Here is a 14133-nt window from a genome sequence, read left to right on the forward strand (position 1 = left end):
GTGAGCCAAGACAAATACAGTGGTTTGTTGTGTAACCTGTAAAATTTGAGTTGAAATTGTAGATTGGCTCAAACAATGTACCATACAACGGGTAAGAAAAACCCTGAATCTGCAGTTTCTCACAAATTCAGCCTGCTGCTTTGAATAGTATTTCAACAGAAAAAAGTAAACAATTCTTTCTTACTGGCATGATATGCTCAACTATCATATTGCCTTCCACTTTAAAATGTGCTTATAGGCACATAAGGAAGTCCTTGCTATATTTAGCATATTAGTCATATTTTAATGCAGGTGACCCGAATTTGTCACCTCTTCTGTGTGTATGTGGGGTTTAGATGGTTGTCATGTTTGTGACATGGGGAATCAGGAAGACATGTAGGGACTAAGACAAATGTACTGTACAAACAATACCTCCATTACATAAACCCTAATTAATGGCTAAATACAACACAGAGGTTCCCTTGACTGGCCGAATCATCACAATGCCATCAGATTATAAGTATCTGGATATCAATTCTGATTAGCATCAACCTTTTTCCAGTAAAGCCATTTTTTCACAGCGCTAGAGAATGCATAAATGTAGTAGACTGACTAAGCAGAAACTAATCCAAGATCTAAGCCTATAGTTCTCTGGAGAGGCACTGAATCTTTCATTTTAACTGTGACCTAGCTATGAGAAACCTTTCATGGTTGTTGAGTGTGATGAAAAACTTTTGTAACTCTGATGTAACGGCTGCTGGCACTGAATGCTGCTCTGTGGTTTCACGGTGATCAGCCTCAGCTCTGGAGCATAACCATCCTTTGCTCTCTCTGTGGGGTTGTCAAAATTCTCAAATGGACAATACAGCTCATGTATGTGAAAACACAGAGAGACACTGAGAGAAAGGCAGAGAGAGAGAGAGAGTAAAGGAAAATCAGAGAAGTAAGAAGAGGAGAATGTTTGCTAAGCCAAATCGTTCATGTGTGTTATGTGTCTCTCAGGTACAGGCAGCAAAAGTTCCCATATATCATTAGACAGCACATGTGGTTAGCTGGTTATCCCAATTCTACATTCGCATTCCATGATGAGAAGATTTTAGATCTGCCACACTTGGTTAGTGATGCTGTGAGAGATGGTTGCTTCATTTGGCATGTGTGGTGTGATAATGAGAAACACACACACACTACATCTGTGTACCAGTAGTCTGTGTGTGTTTTGTGTTTGCTGTCTGTATGTATGATAGAGATAGGGGAGGTTATAAGTTGTGTGTCGATATGTGCGTTCATGCTGGTCTGTGCATGTCTGCTGTAGATTCAACTCGTAAATAATGCTCTAGTGTAACCTGCGCTGCCCCCCAACCCACTCGCCTTTATGGCCCACGCACAGCAAAGCGCAGTGGGACACAATGAAGTAGTGCAAGGATCAAATCCCTGGAACCACTCACATAGTAAACTATTTGTTCTCCCCCCCTCTTTTTTCATCCATCCCGCTTTTACTGCCGCCTGGAACTTGTGAGTCAGTTTCTGATCAGCTGCAAGTCGTTTTTACTGCAGGGAGAAGAGAGCAGATCACTTACTCCTATAATGTTTTCCCTTCACCTATTTCACTTTAACTTTGATCCCGGCCATTGTCTTTACTTTCTCTCTCTCATCGGCTTTCCTTGTGTTTTGCTATCATGTCCTTGTGTTTCTCTCCTTCAATCATTTTGATGTTTGAGGGTAAGTCATCAGACTTGTTTTTTGTTATTGTGTGTGTGTTTGTGTGTGAGTATGTGGGTGTAGGCATATGTGGACGTGCGCTTGTGTGCGCATGGGTGTGACCTCACTCTGGTATAAACATGCCAGGAACATGCAGTGTCATCGACTGCTGTAAACTCATGTGTTAATTGCTGTTTGTTTACTGCTCTGATTGCTGAAATCAGGTTGTCATAGCAACCCTGGTCAACAGGACCAGGAACATGTACTGTATCCCACAACCTGTCCTCCTCAGCAGATGGAATGGACTCAACCAGTCTGGTAATCCAGATTGATTCATTCTGGACCACATAGGCAAACATATGGAAAATCTGTGGTGTATGTTTCATATTCCAGAAGACTGAAACTGAATACTGAATGAATTCCCTATGGGTATCTTTGACAAATACATGTAAAAAATGCAAAAAAAACATACATCTTAACAACTCATTTAATCTCATGTTTTTCCTGTAAAAAGTGAACAATTCTGCAATGCAGTTTCTGTAATTTTTTTTAGAAACAAGTGAAAGTGTCTGTATCTTGAAACAAGGCAGAATAAGCAAATCAATCCACTAATATCAACATTTTAAAACTCAATACTAGTTTAAATCACTTGTTAGGGTGGATATGTTTTGCTGTATAAGAATTGTTGTCTCTTACTCAACAATTAGCACTGTAAATTGCTATTTAATCTGAGACCTCAGCTGCTGTTCAGAAAGATAAATTTCTCCTCATATGTCTGAATCAGTGTATGTGTGTGGCTGTGTGTGTGTGGCTGTGTGTGTGAGATAGAGAGAGAGACTGTGTGTGTCTGTGTAACTGTTTGTATTGGACTTTAAAGTAAAGGTCTTGGCAGTGTTTACAGCTATCTATAAATTGTACATTCTTGTAGTCAGTGGGAGGTGAAAAAAGAGGTCAAATGGTGGAGAAATAGAGTAAGTGAAATACAGAATAGTAGATGTCACAGACTCGTGTTCTGGTTGGTGTAGCAGGACCCGGCAGTGCACGCTACCTGCCTCTGTTTGTCAGGGCTGAGTGACTCTGATGTACAGAAGCACCCGGCGTACCACTCCGCCTCGAGCCTCCTGTCATGCTTAGGTGCTCTGACTCCCAGTGACTCCAGGGGTGACGGGGACCCCACTGACTGAACACGAAGGAAACATTACAACATGTGTTTCTGATGTTAACGCTCCTGAATCGGGGCAGGATGACCCAGGATCAAGAAAAAAAACAACCCTCCCTTCATTCCTTTTTCCGTCCTTCCCGCCGCCTCATTTCCATCCCTAGTGGTCCTTTGGGGCCTAATGGCAAATAAAAGCATCACATCCCATTAGAGCCATTAGAGGATATCAAGGACCTGCTGGTAGTATGGCATGTCCCCCTCTCTATTTTTCTTCATTCTCTTTCATCTGCTCTATACTTTAACTCATAAAAGTACCACATTGAACACATATGTATGAGTTGCTTCGGGGAAGGAGAATGTCTTTAATGAAAAACAGCTCTCACTTTCCTCAGTCACGTGAAATTAAGACCCTTGATTAAGAGGTGTAACAGGGAAACAAATCACTTACGTGCCAGTAACTGTTGCTGTATAACATTTAAGTACATTATTCTAAAACAGTGCAATAGATTGTATTTTAATTAGAAACATGTTTGAGGTAATGTTATAATACAGTAATCACTTATATCATCACCAGTAAAATACAAAGTAAGATGTGCACCTCGTGTCTAGCATAAATAGCAGGCTTTAATGACAGAATTTATGTCACTGAGCTCTCCAAAGTGCTAAACATAGAATGAAAATGGATTCCAGGAATGAAATCCATTCCACTTAAGCAGCGCTCAAGTGAATATGACGGCTATAAAATGATGCAGCAGGTGACAGTGGCACTTCTCCCTAAGAAGGATGCTTTGAATGTATTTTGTTGAGTGGTGTCTGTTGATGACTTGATGGATATTTATGTTGTGGTGGGTGTGAATCAGGACTGGACTGCAAACAATATTTGGCCCTATCTATCTATCTATCTATCTATCTATCTATCTATCTATCTATCTATCTATCTATCTAGACAGACTCTTAATACAGTTAATATAGTTAATACATGGAGAATTGGCACCACATCAAAAGATGCATGTACAGTACAAGCTTTCATGAAACAATACCCTATGATAAACAAAGAAATTAGTTATACAAAAGTCGGCATCCAAACAATGGCCACACTTACAGGCCAAGTCAACCTAATCAGCAAAAAAATAATGCATCATGGCAGATGAAGGCAAAACATGCAATATCTAGAGTCTAGAGTCTAGAACAGCCAAGTGTGCCATGTTTACTTCAAATAATTTCTCTCTCATCCTCTTCCTCAGAAAGGAAAATGAGCGGCACAACAGCCAACACAGCAGGCTACAGTGCCATTACAGTAATGAAGCAGAATAAAATAGAATATAATAGAATAGGATACAATAGAATAGAATAGGATAGACAGATTTTTTTTTTTTTAAAGCATCTGGTCCTGCATCCCAAAAGTGAGTCCGCCTATCTGGATTTTGGCAGAATTGCCAGACAGCCAGTCCGGGCGTGGTGTGAATATTCCCCATCCAAGATAATTCAGTCTTCTTTTCCATTGCCCATTTACCCAATGACCTCATGTCTATCAGGCAGTTGAAATATTGTTGTGTCCGTTTGCATTCAGGTGATTTGTATGGCTGATGAGTTTCCAATGCCTGACGTCTTGAGTGATCTATTTAGACCGGCATGTAGTAGAGGGTAAACCCACCGAAACTCAGCTTAGCCACCTATTTATTTGTGAAATAAATCTTTCAGACAATTTAATTTATTTAATAACATACATTATAGTAAGAGGTATCAGACTGATGTACATAGTAATAAAACAAATCAATACTATGTAGAATTTTTACTGTAATTATATAATTCGTTTTTATTTGTTTGTTTACATTGGTAGTTGTTCCCCTATCACTAAATGGAGCTTGTAGTTTACCCACCTTTTTATGTACTACTACAGAACTGTTGAAAACATTTGCTGTCTTCCTAACGGTTGCATCTAGCCATAAAAAAGTAAATGATTCAAATTAAAAGAGAGCAACTTTGTGTTGTCTAGACAGTCACAATAAATCTGTGAGCTATAAATGTGAAACTCATGAAGGCCTGGACAGCTCAGAATATTATAAAAGTACAATGAACAGTAATGCACAGTTGGCAAATGTATGGCAGTATTTCTTGTTTATGGCCTTCTGCATATAACAAAAAAAAAAAAAGCATTCAAAATCTGGGAAATGCTCAGCTACAGTTTTCAGGGAAATTACTTTTTCTGATGTATACTATACAGTATAGGTGCATAATAAGCATAGGGTGATGATAAATGGGCAACATTTTGAGGCAGTATAAATGGAGAATATTACCATCAGCAGATATGGAGCTTGGCAAGTTGAGAAGAAAAACAATGTTCATAACTACTATAAAATAAACAAAAATGTAATGTTAAATCAATGCTGGTTTAATTAGTAGCAAAAATTCCCACCTACATTGCCTAAAAATGTTGTGTGTATATGAGGAACCTGTAAATTAAATCATTCTACTACAGTCAATGTAATTATCTCACAGTATCGCAGATGATGCCAACAGACCCCCGAAAATCAAGCATGTGGCTCAATGACCTCACTTCATCTCCCAGTAGGTCTTCCACTTTCTCTATAACCCCAGTGCCGGCCAAGAATATTGTCACAGGAATAAGTCAGAGTGCATTAGTAGACTAGTCTTTCACTTGTCCAGAAACTCCTGTAATTTAAGAGACACAGAAGACTAAAAGAGGATGAGATGAGACAGCCTCTCTGCCTCTCACTATGGGCTGTAAACACTGACAGTCATTAGTGCTCTGAGGCAACTCACTCTTTGTTCAGCCATTTAGGGGTTGCAGTGATGGAACAAATTAGCCCTAAGGGTCATCACAGGGTTGAAGGAAGGGGGAAACAGTCAGTTTCATTGTTTCATTGTTTTACTTGGAAATATACATTGATATGGCCCCATTGCTCACGACACATTAAACCCCCAGAAGAGGAGGTAGACTTAAAAAGTATCCGTCCATTCAGATTTTCGGTTGAAGAGTTGACGTAAGCCACAGCTCTCAAATCAGGAAATAATATAAAAGAAAGCAGTGAACAGCAAAGCCAAGCTTCCACATTTCCACACACACTTGAAAAGGACAAAGCCTCCAGTATATTGACTTATCACCAATTTGGGAGCAATTTACAATGATGGAAACTGATGATATTATACTTGATCTAATACAAGTGAAAAAAACAGAGCCCAGGTGAGTTTGAGGACAATCACCACTAGAACGCATGTACTCATGGCCTCTGTAAAACCTGGAGATTTTGTGTTGCATCACATTTGAGCTTTAAATAATGTAGGTCATTAACCTCCTGGGCCTTAGACTGCAAGAAATATACTGTTGTAGAGATCAAGGATTGCTCAGGCACTCACACAGTCTGAACAGGAATGTAAGGAACCGTTTGAGCTTAGAATGAACTGTTAAATTTAGTAGTTTTGCTTCAACTAGCCAATAGTTCTTAAACCTTCTCAACCTGAGACTGAAATTTGAATTTATTTAGTCTTGCATGAGGAGCCTGGCTGATTACTACCACTATTGTCATGTGGGAATGCAGTAAAAACAGGCCTGCGGTCCATTTTGGCTCATGAACAATAATTTAAGAAAACACTTCCTTTTTGGAAAGCTATGTATGCATTTCAATTCATTCTTATTCCTTTTGTTAAAGGTCATGAAGTGGAGAGCTATAGCAGCCCTGAACCAAGCTGAATGTACACTGCAACAAAACATCCATCTTAACAAATTATTTAATGTAGTATTGAGTCTTACCATCTTCCTTTTCTTAAAACAAGTGAAAACATCTGCCAGTGGGATGAGATAAATTAACTTGTTTCCAATACAAATCAACTTATTTTAAGAATTTTCTTGAATCAAATATTTTCTTGATACTATCAGAGTGATCTGCCTTATTTCAAGATGTTATCACTAGTTTTAAACAGGTGAAACTGCAGTGAACTGATCTCACCCAATTGGCATTTTTTGTGTTTAACGATTAACAAAATTTGAAGATTCAGCACTAGATTAAATGACTTGTTAAGAAGGAACAGTGTTTCATGTTTACAGTAAAGGCAGATGAGTAAAGGACAGGGATTAGGAAAGGATGTTATGTGGACAATGTCTCCAGTTTTCCACATCCCCCTGCACGGAAAAAGATAGCAACTTGTCCCAGGAGAGTGATTATTGTCCGACGCACTCTTGTTGACCTCCTCCATCATGGAAAGGCTATAGTAGACTCAAACAGGCCCCTGGTCTCCAGTGAGTAGGCCTATAGCACCTTAAATAAGAGATGCCTTGTTGATTATTTGCCCGAGTTGGGAGGAGGTAGGGAGGGGAGGGAGGGCAATATCTCCCAAATGGATAACTCTCCAGTGCTATGGCAAATTTTGTATATACTTCCTCAGACCGAACATCCGCGATGTGTCAAATTACAGTAGTCATGTGTTCATAGGACACTGTGCACATACAGTAGTCAATGTCTATAATGTAATCTGGCCAATTCCTTAACAATGCCTTATTTATTTAAAAAAGGAAACAACTTGAGACTGGCAGCAAATTTAACCAACAACTGGGGTTGATCTATTAACAATATGTAGCGCTTAGGGCTCTTGATATGTCACACATGTTGGCGTGTCTGATTTGATTTGTCTTAGCTCTCCAGTACCATGACTCTATGGCTTTTCCGTCTGCCCAACTCAAGCAGAAAACCGCAGACTGTGTTGGTGTGGCTGCTGAAACGGGAGCAAACAGTGATGGAAGTTTAAAGCTCTGAGTCGGAAGCATGAAGGAGGGAAAAGAGCGTAACACCTGTTTGTGTACATTATATTAGTCATTGATGGGGACCAATCTGGTTTGAAGTTTTCAGAAGTGTGTCACACATCCAAGAGTTTCCTCCTTCATACAGGCCATCTCACATCTGTTTTCCAGAGGGGTGGGGGGTGGGGTGTGTGTGTAAAGTTTCATTTGGGACCAATCCATGTTGGGCTTTTTATGGGTTTATTTTTCTCACATGTGTGTGTCCTTGACCTTCTTTGTTTCTCTGTCTCACTGTAGCAGGGAGAAGAAAGATAATTGACTATTTGAATGTGTGTCATCTATTAATACGTTAATACTTTGCATGCAATTTAAATTGGTATCTTCAGGAATGCACCCTGTAGTGCTGCTCTGAGGTGCTGTAAACAATCCTCACCCGAAACAGACAACATATTTACATGGTAAATCTGGTTAATCTGGGAGGAAATAGGTTGAATGCCTCAGTAAAGCTGAGCACATCATCCATGGCTACCACAGACTGTTACCATAACATAACCTCCCAACCCGCTGACCTGCTACGCTCATAGTGCATTCGTGAGACCTTTGTGTGTGTGTGTGTGTGTGTGTGTGTGTGTGTGTGTGTGTGGATGTGTGATATGCTTAAAGCGAAGGCAGCACGTCAACCGTGAGCCGGACGCAAGCCACACTGTTCGGGGCTGATTTCAGACACAGACCTTTGCCCTTTCACCCCTGTGGGTCAGCAGGGCAACATGCTATGGAACCTCACCGACCTCCAGGGGTCATTCTAACAGTGGGTGCTGACCAGGGAGTCGGGATGACTCGGGGGTGATAACGGAGGACATACACAGCTATAGAATTACCGGTACAGTCTGAAGAGAAGACAAGATGAGGCCTCAGATAAGAGAAGGAGAAAAAAGGTAATATTGTAACCATCTTATCATAGGATTAAGTTGAATACATTCAATATTTTTAATTTTACCTCGCATCAAGTGTTGGTATGATGACAGTATAACATCCTACAGTAACAACAATCTCTACAGTAATAACAATCTCTAATGTGAATGGTGCTCTGTAATTCTGGGTATAAAGCAAAATCCCATTTGCATTGCATGTAAGTTTACAGCAATAGTTTTGAATGACTGCCATCCAGTGATAAAATGTATCATTCTGTGTAAATGAGCACAAATGGTTGTCATCATTAATAAAGGTTGTCTTTCATGTCCCAAATGTACATTATTACACGCAGGATAGTCTTGAAAGGAAATATTTTGAGTTAAGTCTTTGAAAAGTCTTATTTTCATTGGACCTTGGGTAAATCTCAAAGTCCTGGAAAAGCAACTCAGTACAAAGCAAGAAGAAGAAGAAAAAAAATGTCATATTCCAAGTATTACAGAACAATGTGATTTAATTTCATGTCAATGAAGTCATTCTGCATCATGGCTCCAGATACTGCTTTGTCTCTGAATGAGTTCTAAGAGGTCCATTATCATCCATTAGAAATGCTAATTTGGATATTTCGGTTTTAGCTTTGCCTCAGACTACATATTTGTCTGGTTTAATTATACAGGAAGGAAATTGCATTGTTGATACCATTTGACAGTTGAGTGTTTTTCCCTCCAGTTGAATATAGCCTCAGTGTGAGCATTCGTTTGTTGGGGCTCAGGCAGTCTGGTCCAGTCAGTTTCTTTAGAGTATGTTTGCGTGTGACAGGGAGGCGGTTATGGGTCACAGTTTCTACCTTTTTCAGATAAAAGTCAATTGATCACACTATCAAATGCTGTCTCACTCCTCATCAGTCTTTTGTGATGGATATTAAGGCACAATCTGAACATCCAGCCTTCACAACCATGCAAGGCATAACTTTATGCAGTTATTAGAAATAATTAATGTCCCTTAACCCCGTTACTCTTACAGTAAAGATTCTTACTAAAGGCACATGTTGACCAGAAGAGGGAGGCAGATATATAAGCAGGGGTAAGAATCAATCTACTGTACATGCATGCAGATTGCCTGGAGGTCTTGCAGCAGTTGACTTGGGTCATAGCACCATCTGCTGGTGAAGTAAGACCAATAACTGAATGTGTTCACAGTTTTCTGTTATTGCCTTGGCCCAATTTCCAAACGTTTCAATGTGCAAACTATTAACAAAGAGTCAAACTGACTTGCTGAATGTGTTTCATCCCATTTTGCATACTTTTTTGTGTTTTGAGCACATGCAGTCTTGTGTCTTTCTTTTGCTTTGTACAGTATGTACTGGTATACAGGATTTTTATATTGCAGGGAATGCTAGCGGTACATATTTTGAGGTTGAAAACCTTTTCTCACCACTATTTAGGTAATCTAAATAGAGGTTTTATGATTGCTGTGGTTCAATTTTCACAACACAGTTTCAATGTACAAATCTCTAAACTCAAAATTCTATACTCATAATTTTGGGCTCAAAATCAAATAGAGCTGTCAAATGGTACATCATGCAAAAGGTTTATCCTACCATAAGAACACTGGATAGTTTCCTTGTTGAAATTTAGTCACTGCTGTATTTTAACGTAAAATGATCATTATCAAATAATTCTGTCAAGCAAAAAATATTTCCCATCACAAAGAGAAAATGCAGTGGTCATTTCCAAATATTTAGATTGTTCAAATAGTAAACAAAATGAATGCATTGGTGTCTGTCATAATGCAAGAAAGACACAAAGAAACAAAACTGTATGCAAAATGAGATGAAAGACATTCAATGATTCCACCATCAATTTACTATACACTCTCTGCTCTGCATCAACCATACTGCAAAGCTTGTGCTTTTATGTAAGACACCAAACCATTAGATATTTTAGTACTATACTGAGATTTAGTGTGATCACTGAAGATTAGCAAATACACTGATGCTATAACATGCAACCTTCACCGGAGTATAGAATTTAGTGTAAGAGTTTTGCAAGTTGAAATTAACTCACAGTCATAACTACCAAACACTATCAAACTACCTGCCCTGCCTAGTGACTCACAGCTATCCTACTGCAGTGGCTCTCAACATGGGGTCCGGGGACCATCAGGGGTCCTTGAAGGGGTTCCAGGGGGTCCCCAGCAAATTGATGAATTGTTAAACTTCACCATTATTCCATTTACAAGAAATTACTGTAACACAATTAGAGAATGTAGAAGAATGACTATTTTGATCATAGTTTTGTTGTTATCTCTCTTCCTACAATGCAGATAGTCATGGAATTCTGGACAAAATCATATCTAACAGTAAAAACATTCTCAGATTCGGGTCAGAGAGACAAAATCTCATCAAATGGGGGTCAGTGGCCCTAATGTGTACTAAATTAGGGGTCCTTGATATGAAAAAGGTTGAGAATCACTGTCCTACTGTATGCTGCTGCCTGCTTTTCATATTCTTTCTTTAGTCTTTGGCTATCATTGGAGAATAACATTACCTTTCACCAATATTGGTTTATGTGTATAATGTTGTCTTTGTCTTGTCAATGTCATTGTGTAACACTATGCAAATATCTGGCTCTTTTTTTTTTTTTTTAAATCTGTTATCCTTGTGTCTGGTGATAACGTAGAAGAAACTCATGTGGAATGGGGTGAGAGGCCAACATTCCTTATGACAGAAAAGTTGTATTATGGGACTACTGATAAAGAGCTTATCCGTGCTGTTTCCTACAGCCAGTCTCATGACCTTGAGGCGCAGTGTGGAAATAATGAACCTCAAGATTATAGCTGCTGCTTTGGTCACTCTTCACATGAGGAAGAATATCCTGAAGGTGATGAAAACTATGCCCTCACTGTGTACAGTATACTGTACATCTTAAGATTAACGTAAAAATGTGAAAAACACAATTCAAAAAGAAAATAAATCGTTAGCACTTGTACCTATTTGAGCAAAAAGGTGGGATTTAAAGATTTAAATGTACTTCAAAACCTTTTAAATTGTTTAATTGTCTTACCCTAATCTAGCAGAGCATTAATGAGAAGCAAAATGTTTGGGGCAGGGAGGCTTGTACTTGTTAGCATTTTAAGGACTTGATAATTAGATTTAATAAAAATCTCTGAAACAAGGAGACTGCAACAATAGATTCTATTCAGTACAGACATTAAAAAAAACAATCACTAGCGTTTAGCTGGGAACTGAACCTTCAGTATTTCACTTTGCTTCCCATTGACAGCTCTCTGGTCTGAAACAGCAGAAATCTCTTGGCTCCTCACATCAAGGGAGGATGTGCTGTTCATGTGACTTACAATGCCTTATTCATTTGGATCCAGCACTTTAAAGGTCAATGGCTGATTAAATCTCTTGTTCCACTCCTTTGCCACACATTACACTCAATCCCACTTAAGTAAGTGATACAAACACTCATTTTGCAGGCTAATCTTTATTGGAATACCAGTTCAGAGAAAAGATCGCTCATCTGTCAGCCATGTAGATAATGAAAGTATGGGCTCCTCTGGGAAAAGCATGTAACAGGACGCTGTTGGAATGAACAGAGGCCTCTGCCATTCACACTTGCAAACCCCACACCTTTTTGGTGCAGCGGTTGACACCGCCCTGATGTGGTTCACAGGGAGAAGAAGTTGGCTAAGGCCCATATGGCCTTACTAACAATGGTCTCTGCCATGGCATGCCATAGCCTGTGAGTGTCATTTATTAAAGTGAGTAAGTACGTGGGTTTTCATCACCTCTGGGATTGGTACTCCATGAGCTGTGTGTTTTTTGCCAGGATTAACAACTGTAATGGTTTCAGGAGTGCGTGGGAGAGTTTGAGTTGATAGTTCTCAGACTTTAATTGTATTGGTGACAGAGGGTTGTCTAACAACCAGAAAGTCAGAAAGACAGAAAAACAAAAAGAATGAAAGACAGGCAGAGACAGTACAATATGTTGAGATGTACCATTGTACAGTATTTGGGTCATACTTGAGGACAAGAAGCAGGAGGAAGGCCCAATAACACAAGGCACCCAGCCAGGCTCATAATTACAAACTGACAGGTTGTGGCTGTCCTTGGCCTACAGCCTGAAATCAAACCACGCCACCGGGTGGACATGCTCTGAAGCCAAGCCGTATACCCTGTTCAGCAACACAGCACTAAATAAACACCTGCTCAACAAGTTAATACATGCATTACGTTCTGTTAAATTGGGTAGAATATGTGGGAAAGAAGCATTTATTATTCCTTTTCCTTATTCTACCATACATAATCTGGACACAAACAATGTAATTATATTGGCTGACATAACTGACATCAACATGGAAATGGATATTAAAATAATGAATATTAGTTTTGCCTTCATCATACTTCACAGAGCCTTCCTTTTTGATACTTGATACATTTAAGACTGATCCCATGAACTCATAATATCAGTGCTTGTAGCTCTTTACCAAGAATGATTAACAGCACATCTGATTCATAGTTTACTACCATCAAACTGTGCATTCCTTTGGTGAAGGAAGTGAGAGAGAACACCACCAAGATTGCTAATGCTGTTTTTTTTTGTTTTTTTTTTTGTTTCTTGAAGATGTTGTTGGGGACTTATGTATGGTTTGTTGTTTTCTGCTGCGGATGTGATAATCTCAGTTTAGGAGTTAAAACAACACGCACCCACACCCACACACACACACACACACACACACACACACACACACACACACACACACACACCGGACCCGGTAAGCCCAAGGCCCAGAGCAAAACCCCAGGCCAGTGGGCAACCCCCCTGCCCAAGCCCTGGTGCAAGATGTCTTTCACCAAAGAAAGCTCCAACCACCCCTTTAGACCCCCAAAGAATTGACCCACCTGACACTGGTCCTGCCAGGAGAGCCAAGTCCATGCTCTGGGGCTGCCAGCCCTGTGGACATAAGTTTGAGCTCCCTTTCTCCCCCCATGAAGAGGAGACTCTATTCAGGGGGACAGCCCTCACCCCAAGGGTACACTCTTGTTCGTAGGAGCCAGGACACCAGTTCCCATGCCCCCCATCCGCAGTCTCCCCTCTGGGCACTCTGCCAAGAGTTCAAATCCGCTGGAGAGAGACTACATGTGTTCAAGTGCAGTGTTCTCCACACACAGCTTGCACAACCCCACCCTGACATTTTCAAGTAAGGGCATCTCCCATGAAATGCCCAAAAAAAAAAAAAAAAAAAAAAAAAGTAATTACAACAGAACCCTCCCCGGTTTCACCACTGGGTGGAGCACTAGCCCCAGCTCTCAACACAGCTTCATCAGGCTGTGCGTGGGCCTCCGTGGTCCTTCACACCAGCAGGGGCACTCACGAGCGACACTCAAGCCTGGCAGGCTACGTTAGCCCATGAGTGGATGCTACATACAATACCCAAAGGCTACAGATGACAGTTTGCAGTAAAACCCCTGCATTTCTATGGAGTCGTTTACTCTCAAACCAAAGAGTTCAGCCCATGTATTGGAGGAGGAAATTTCCTTTCTCTTGGAAAAAGGGGTGATAGGTGTGCTACCCACAGATCAATGACAACAAGGCTTATTCTCATTATTTTCTGGTCCAACTCA

This window comes from Centroberyx affinis, unplaced genomic scaffold, assembly GCF_046629955.1.
Source record: "Centroberyx affinis isolate AG114_WGS23_722 - 3 ecotype Tasmania unplaced genomic scaffold, CSIRO-AGI_Caff_v1 ptg004889l_1, whole genome shotgun sequence".
Lineage (NCBI taxonomy): Eukaryota > Metazoa > Chordata > Actinopteri > Beryciformes > Berycidae > Centroberyx > Centroberyx affinis.